Raw genomic sequence first — 7621 nt, forward strand, 5'->3', positions numbered from 1 at the left:
TTCCTCTTGTTCCTCCTGTGGCAGTGAACTGCTCTTCCCAAGGACGGCTGCAGGAATTCTCAGGCAGCAGAACGTATGGAATGCCAGGCACGCTACAGAATTCCAGTGGGAGCAGCAGGAACTTCTGTTCTTTACTGGCAGGGCTGTGCCATGAAGGGGAGCTCAGAGATATCGGTCAGCTCAGGGAATGAGCCTGGCTCATGGTAAGGAAATTCGCTGTGCAGTTACTTTGGGCCCTTTCTCCCCCTTTCTCCCCCTTTCTCCCCCTTTCTCCCCCTTTCTCCCCCTTTCTCCCCCTTTCTCCCCCTTTCTCCCCCTTCTCCCCCTTCTCCCTCTCTTCCCAACACCGGTTCCAGACCTCAGTATAATCCATGTTCCCACAGCCTGACCTTGCAGTTTTCCCAGCTTAGCAGCCCCAGCAACACTTGCAGCCTCTCTGTCTGGACTTTGTCTTGCTGAAATCTCCCTTTGTTGATCCTTTGCTGCCTCACCTTTTATCCAGCAATAACGTGCAGTGGGTGGAAGCTTCTCAGAATTCCCTCCCTGTTCCACTGGAAACATTCCCGAGTGGAAGCAGCTGCACTGCCCATCAGCACTTCCCTGCTTTTAGAGGTGGTTGAGGCATGAAGGATGCAACAAATGGAGTTGGCTCCAAGGGGATGAAATGCTCCCCGTGAGGCTGCTCAGAGAGCTGGAGCTGAGGAATCCGGGTGGGAATCACTGCAGGAAAAAGGAAGGAAAAGAGAGCAGAGGAACAGGGATGCAATTCCAACCTCTCCAAGGACTGGCATGGGCACATTCACCATCACCATTTAATCTAGACACAATTTCTTCTTTGCCTCTGGCTGCCAGGAGCAGGATGAGCAGTTTAATGAGTTTAAATAGTGAATAGTTTAATTAGCTGGAAGAGACGGGATCAATAGCTGCTTAAACAAACAACTGGCTCCCTGTTTCCAAGCTTGGATGTAGTTTTGGAAGGTTCCTGGCAATTTGGCAGGGATTAGTGATGCTGAGAATGTGCTTTTATGTGGGTTTGGGGCTTTTACTCCTGTTCACGTGGCTGCTTTTTCTTGTTGCGTGGAAAACAGGAGGGAAAGAGCAACCACGGGAGGAATTCCACTCTTGCTGCTTCAAGGGATGGATCAGGAAGGGAACAGGCTGCAGGGAATTTGGAGTGCAAACTGAGATCTCTCCGATATTTTCGGCTCAGTCAGTCCATCGGTGCTTGGTGGCTGTTTAGGCCACGTGCAAGGTGAACGATGGTGCACATCGCAGAGCTGCTGGTGGCTCCTTCCCCTGCCCGGCTGTCAGTCACCCTGCAGGGTGCTGGAGCAGCGTGCCAGAGGCCACGGATCCTATGGATCCCATGGATCCCAGGGGCATGATCAGGAGCCTGAGCCTGCTGGCCACTCCCTGCTCTCTCTTATCCTGACTTTTCACCTCTGCAGCAAATCCAGCTCGAGCTTTTCAACCCTTAGAAACCCAGGGAACTTTCATGTCTGCTCTCAGATCTGGGATTTAAATCCAGCCCTTATCAAAGCACCCCGTGACCAGGCAGGCCCTGAATCCCAGCAGGGATCTGATAAAGAGGGACCTGACATCCTAAAGAAACCCTTTGAAATCCTGCTGGGATTGATTTGTATCCATAATGGAGCCCAGAGCTCTCTGCCAGGGAGAGATGAAGCTGCTCCTTTGCTTTATCGTCCTCAGGCCCTTCCCAGCTTCGAGGGAAATTCACTCCCTCTTCAAGCCCCAAAATCATGGAAAAGTTCCTTTGTATCCTTCTCTCCACAGCCCCTACGTGGATCAATCAACTTTTTATTTGATATGGTGTCATTCTCCTTTTTTTTCCCATGGATAAAACTGCATGGTGAGCAATCAGAGCAGAAATATGAAATGCAGGAGTCTTGGATTGCACAGTGGGATTAACTTCCCTTTTCTGCTCTCTTTCAGGACAGGAAAAACCACTGAACTCGCCCCATCTTTGGGACCAAGAGCTTTGGTGTTGGAGTAGGCGAAGCCAGCTAGGGCCCCCCTTGTCCTGCCCATGGTGTGGGTCAGGGACAGGCTCCTCTTCTCCTCTGGGCTGGGATGAACTGCCTAGGGAATGCTCTTTCTGACAGGCCGGTCCTAGCCCCGGCTACTGGAAATGGGCAGAGGTGAAGAGGCGAGTGCCAGAGTTCCTTGGGGATGATGGAATTGTGGTGTTTGGCTGTGCCCAGAGGGGCAGGTTGGGCATTTCTGTGTGTGTGAGGAGCGGTTTGGGTGCTGGGGAGCCCGGGGAGCCGAGCTCTCAGTGCATTCCCAGCTCTCCCAGGGGTGGGAGCTGGTGCAGGGCTGGGTGACAGCCTCTGGTCGGGCTCGGGGCAGGCCCTGGCCCCGGCACAGACACGCTGGGGTGGTTTGGGGCCGCTTGGGGAGCCGTGGGAGGCAAATGAGGGATGGTGCTGGGCGGAGCGATCGGCCTGCGCTCGTGTCAGCGCAGCCGTGCAGGGCACTAGGATCTGGGTAAAACACCAGCTCTCCTGGCGTTCAGGGATGCAAGGTCTGAGGGACTGGTTTTACCTGGGCCTTTTCAGGACAGCAGGAACAAGAGGAAATGTGGTGCCAGAGGTGCGTCCCATCCGGTTGCATTTCCCTCTTTCCCATTTCCATTTCCTCCTCAGTGCAGGTGTCCCCTGCAGCCCATGAGCACGGGGCAGGTGACAACTCCTGTCTGTAGAGGGATTCCTTATGGAACAAGGGCAGATGATACCCCTGGAAAGATTGGACAACCCAGGGTTGCTGAGGAAAAGCCCCTGAACAGGCCCCTGACTGCAGGCAGCCCTGAGAGTCCTTGGCAAGGTATACAGCTGCCCGGCTCCCCCTCTGATTAGAGGCCATCTAGAGGGACTGGGTGTGAATCTTTGCAAAAGTAGATGTAAGTTGGCATAGTTGAACAATAAAGGGAGAAGGATGCTTAATCGTATCGGTGTACGTGTCGTTTATGCGGCCAGCTCTCCGGACTCGGTCCCTAACACCTGTCCTCCTCCTGTCCCCCTGTGCCCCTTTTCTTGGACAAGTCTCAAATGGCAACACACATTCCCAAAGACTGTCTGCTTCCTTAAATCCACGGACCAGCTAGTGCTGTCACTCAACAGCTGAAATGAGCTTTCAGAGCCTAGAAATTAGCAGGAGTGACAAACAAATGGATTTGAATCTGGAAATAGGTGAGGTCCACCCACCCACTGCTGCTGATGCAGAGACGGGCTCAGGGCATCTGCGCAGCCCTTCCCTTTGGCACTGATCCTGCACTGGAATGTTGTGTTGCTGCCAAACCGGGCCTCAAACCAGGAGAAGGTAAGCCCTGACCATTTGCCCCTGACCCTGGCACACCCACAGTGTGTTATCTGGAGCGTGTGCCTCAGCTGGTGTCACTTGAGTTTCACCAGAGTTGCAAGTTTGCTCCTGCTCTGGGCGATTCCGAGTGACCATCACATCAGTTCTGCACTAAGCACCGTTTAGCCAGACCCAGAGATTTGGCCACATAGTGACTTCTGAACAGAAAATCAAAATGCAGGAAAAGTGCCAGGACCGCGGACGGGCCTGGGTACAGCACAGTCTTTGTGGGTCACTGTCACTCCAGGCCCTTACAGTCTCTCCTCATCTTTCTTGTAGGCTCCCTTCAGGTACAGGAGCCATTGCTCACTGGTGTTTTTGACTATTCTCTGCCAAGGAAATGAGTTGAATTTCCTTGTCAAATCTTATAGGCTTTTATACTTGGGCTTCTCTGCTGTGGGATTTGTACTCAGAGACTGGTGTTGGTGTCTGGACACTTCCAGAAGGTGGATGTTATCCCTGGATGTATAAAGAAAACGCCTATCCATCATCTCTCAGGCAATGAGAGCGGTGCAGGTGTCTGGCATGGCAGCCTTTCCACCAGTTCACTGGTTGAGCTGGTGCCAAGGTGAGCCCACTCTCTAAATTTCCCTTGCATGCCTCAAGGCGTGCATCGTAAGATTCGTGCTTGTTGGAAGGACAGGATTGAGCCGGTCTTCCGTGCAGTGAGTGTCAGGCGACGTTCTCTTTGCTGCACGTTGGTGACTCCAGGGGGTTCTGGAGTAACACAGACATGCTGGCTCGAGAAGGCACAAAAGAGTGCTTTCCTTTCAAACACGGGAACTGGTGAAAAAGTGTGGTTTGTCTCTCACTGCCTGCATTCCCTTCAACCCAGCGAGGCCGTATGGAGCTGATGACTTCCTGCCTGTGTTGACATAGGCCCTAGCCCAGTGTGATGAACTGGAGACTGAAATCGAATACATGACAGAGTGGCTGGATCCATCCTTGGTGTATGGAGAAGGTAATGGATTTTTTTTATTTTTACTAGAACCCCCTGAAGGACTAGTGAGGGGATGTTCTTCCTCACAGCACAGTTGCTGTTCCTCTTGTTTGAGTAGAAATCCTGTTAAGGGGAGACCTAATGACAGTGATGTTAGTAGTGTAGCAGGACAATGTCCTAATCATTTCCACTGCTGGGTAGCTCGCAGAGCACAAGCCCTAGCAGCCTGAAAATGTGCTGCTGTGCATTGCTTTACGAGCAAATACGTTGTTTCTAACCCGTTTTGACTCTGCAGGCAAGGACATCCATTGTGCAGGTGCCCAATGGCCTTAGCCTTTTGTGCCTGAAAAATTTCCTGAGAGTACTTATGGGGCAGCAGCACTCAGCTCACTGTGAGGCACATAATGAGACTTGGGTTAGGTGCTGTGTGAAAACTTCTGGGGGACTCTTTGCACCTTTGGGCAAGTGCTTTGAAAATATTGCTCCCTTTTAATGATTTTTACTTCTTTCCAATATTTGCTTCTCACAAAGTATTTTTCTGAGCCCTAGGAATGTGTTTCTTGAGGCATTACTTGCATGAGGACTTAAGTCTGCTAGAAGCAAGGAAATCTGCCTCCTTGCTGTTTCCATGGTAGCATTTTTAACAAACAAGTTTTCTGCAAGGCTCCGGTAGGCCCCAGAATCTAAAAAGTTTATGAGAAAGTTTAAAGGTTCTTGCGGCCAAGCCTAGCTGCGTGTTTAGGTATGTGTATGTGTTTCCTATTCCTGCTGCATCTTGGCTTTCTGAAGTTGCTGTATCCTCTTGTATGCCATTATGCCTGGGAGAATTCATGCCACGATTCCTCCAGTCTGGCACTAGTGTGCTCCTTGCTTGGTGTACAGAGCATCCTTGAGCACATTGTTAGGAATCTTAGCATGGAAAATAATTGAGATGTGAAGCTGGAGATCAGTAACACGCTTGAAAAGCCAAAAGTTTTCCTGGACTATTAAGTCACAATATTATGAATGCCGCAAAGGAAGTCTGTCCATAGGCTGGGCCTGTCTTTGGCACTAGCTCAGCTCTACCGTGCAGAAAAAATTGTGTAGTGCTTTGGGGTTGTGCATTTCAACTGTAATGTATTGTCCAATTTATCTAATGGGTCTCGCATGAATTTTGTGTGTCAATCTCGTTGCAAAGCTAAAGGCTGAGAGGGGACACTGTCGGTAATACAGAAAATACTACCCTGTGTACAGAACGCATCTCTGAACGCCTCTGAACAGACTGTGCTGCCTCTTAGCTGGACACTCCCACCCAAATGGCTGACTTGGAAAAGATAAGACAGACAGTAGGTCTCCTGTTGCTGCGGACCGTTACCTCCCGTCGAGACTCTTTTACTTTGTGACCTGCAGCTTCTTTTGTACAGCTTCTGTTGTGGCTTTAATTTGTTCTCTGTTTGTGTAATAAAGGTGGAGTATGCAGGACTGTACACACCATCTCCCGAACGAGTTGGACATTATGGGGAATGCCACAAAGGTGACAGACCAGTTGTTGTTTTAAAAACAAAGGCAACCCTTTGGGATGATTGCAGAGTACAAATCTCACACTCAATTGTTGCTTTATTGCCACTAAGAGCGGTTGCTTTGATGTTGATGAACACCAGTAGATTGTCTTTTACTTTGTTTAAGCAGCCGTGTTTATTTCATCCACCTCTGAAGCTTGGGAAGAAGACAAAACCCTGTTAGATAATCATTTAAAATAAAGCTGGTGTTCCAAGAGTAGAGGAATAAACACGTGGGAGTAAAGGAGAGACAGGAGTCTTTTAAGGAATCGGCTTTCCTCAGCATGAGTGGACCCAGCCGTAGGCACCGCTGTATCATATGGAGCACATGCAACCACTGAATGCGTCTCAGTGGCTGAGAATACACACTCCAGCGTTTTGCAGGCCAATGAGCTGTTTTCCTTTTGTGTGTAAATATTTTGGCCATAGAATAAAGGGACTTTCTGTATATCCGTGTGGGTGTCTGGGTGCCTCTCTGGATGTATTTATACATCTCAAAGAAAACGGTCTGTACCTGTGACTGAGACCACTCTGAGACGTTCTTCCCTTGCTGTCCTTCACAGGAGGCTATTATTTGACAAGTGCTTATGGAGCACTTTCACTGTTCAAGAACTTCCAGGAAGAACAAATCGCCCTACAGCTCAGCTCAGAGGCCAGAGATACTCTCTGGCAGTGGCACAACAGGAGGACAACAAACAGGACAATACCTCTGGTTGATGATTTTCAGATAGAGCTTAGGGCTGAAATAAAAACTGGGATGATTGTGTTGTTGTAAATTGCTATTTGAGAGGTATGATTTGTAGCAAATTCTCTTGGTGCTGCCAAACACCTCTGCAAACCTACACTACTGCTTACATGAAAGTTCCTTACCAAACTCCTTCACCACCTCCTGTAAGGAGCCTGAAGCAGCAGACTGATGGATTTCAATCCTAAATCAGGTTCTCTACATTCTTTCTCTGCTCCTTCTCTACAACCCTTTCCTTCAATTTGCTCTTGTAGCCTCCTAGTTTTGTTTAAAACACTGCATCTAAGCTATAATAGAGATAACAATACATCAAGTTCAGATAAAGGCACTGGAATCAGTAGTTCTGATGTTGCAACCTTCTCACAGATAACACAAGCTTCCAAAGAACTCTCTTGGAACAGGGAAAGAAGAGAAAGTACATGGACTTTCAATGCCATACTCGAAAACCAGCAAGAGATTTAGTCTTGTATATCAAATGTCAAAAATCACATGCATAATTACAGAATTTTTTATAGTTAAAGAAGTATTTCAAAACCCAACCCTGACAGTTCACCTGCAACTTGCATCAAATATCTGTTATCCATAGGAAGGAAAGCCCGGTGCCCCAGTGTGTCAGGTGCAGAGGATGAGCTGTCCAGGGAATGAGCAGCAAATCCTTTCTGCACCTGCCCTCACACTGGGACTGGCAACAACCCCGGGTGTGAGCTGTGAGGATGATGAGGGGTCAGAGCAGCCCCAGGTGTGAGCTGTGACGGTGACGAGAGGGCGGCTCCTGCCGGGGGCTGTTTTAGGAGGGGTTTCCTCAGCTCACTTTTGCACGGCGATGCTGGAAGAGAGGCGCTTATGCCGGGCTCCTGGGGGGCGGGGGGTGTCTCTCACAGAAGGACGGTGAGAGCGTCTCCCAGGGTCTGGGAGCGCTTGGATGTGGAGCGTTGCTTAAATGAGGTGCCGAGGGATGAACCTTTGTGCCAGGGAGTAGCAGGTGAGCCACGGTGTGGGTTTGCAAGGGGGATCTTTCTC

The 7621-nt window shown here is 49.7% G+C and overlaps 1 long non-coding RNA gene across 1 annotated transcript; it reads left to right on the forward strand.

Annotated features, from left to right (window-relative positions):
- The first annotated feature begins 2958 nt into the window (after window positions 1-2958).
- On the forward strand, window positions 2959-6306 carry LOC125335535. Its single transcript, XR_007207474.1, has 2 exons — window positions 2959-4339; window positions 5496-6306. It is a non-coding gene; the product is annotated as an uncharacterized LOC125335535 (long non-coding RNA).
- Window positions 6307-7621: the final 1315 nt, after the last annotated feature.

Source organism: Corvus hawaiiensis, chromosome 18, assembly GCF_020740725.1.
Source record: "Corvus hawaiiensis isolate bCorHaw1 chromosome 18, bCorHaw1.pri.cur, whole genome shotgun sequence".
Taxonomy (NCBI): Eukaryota; Metazoa; Chordata; class Aves; order Passeriformes; family Corvidae; genus Corvus; species Corvus hawaiiensis.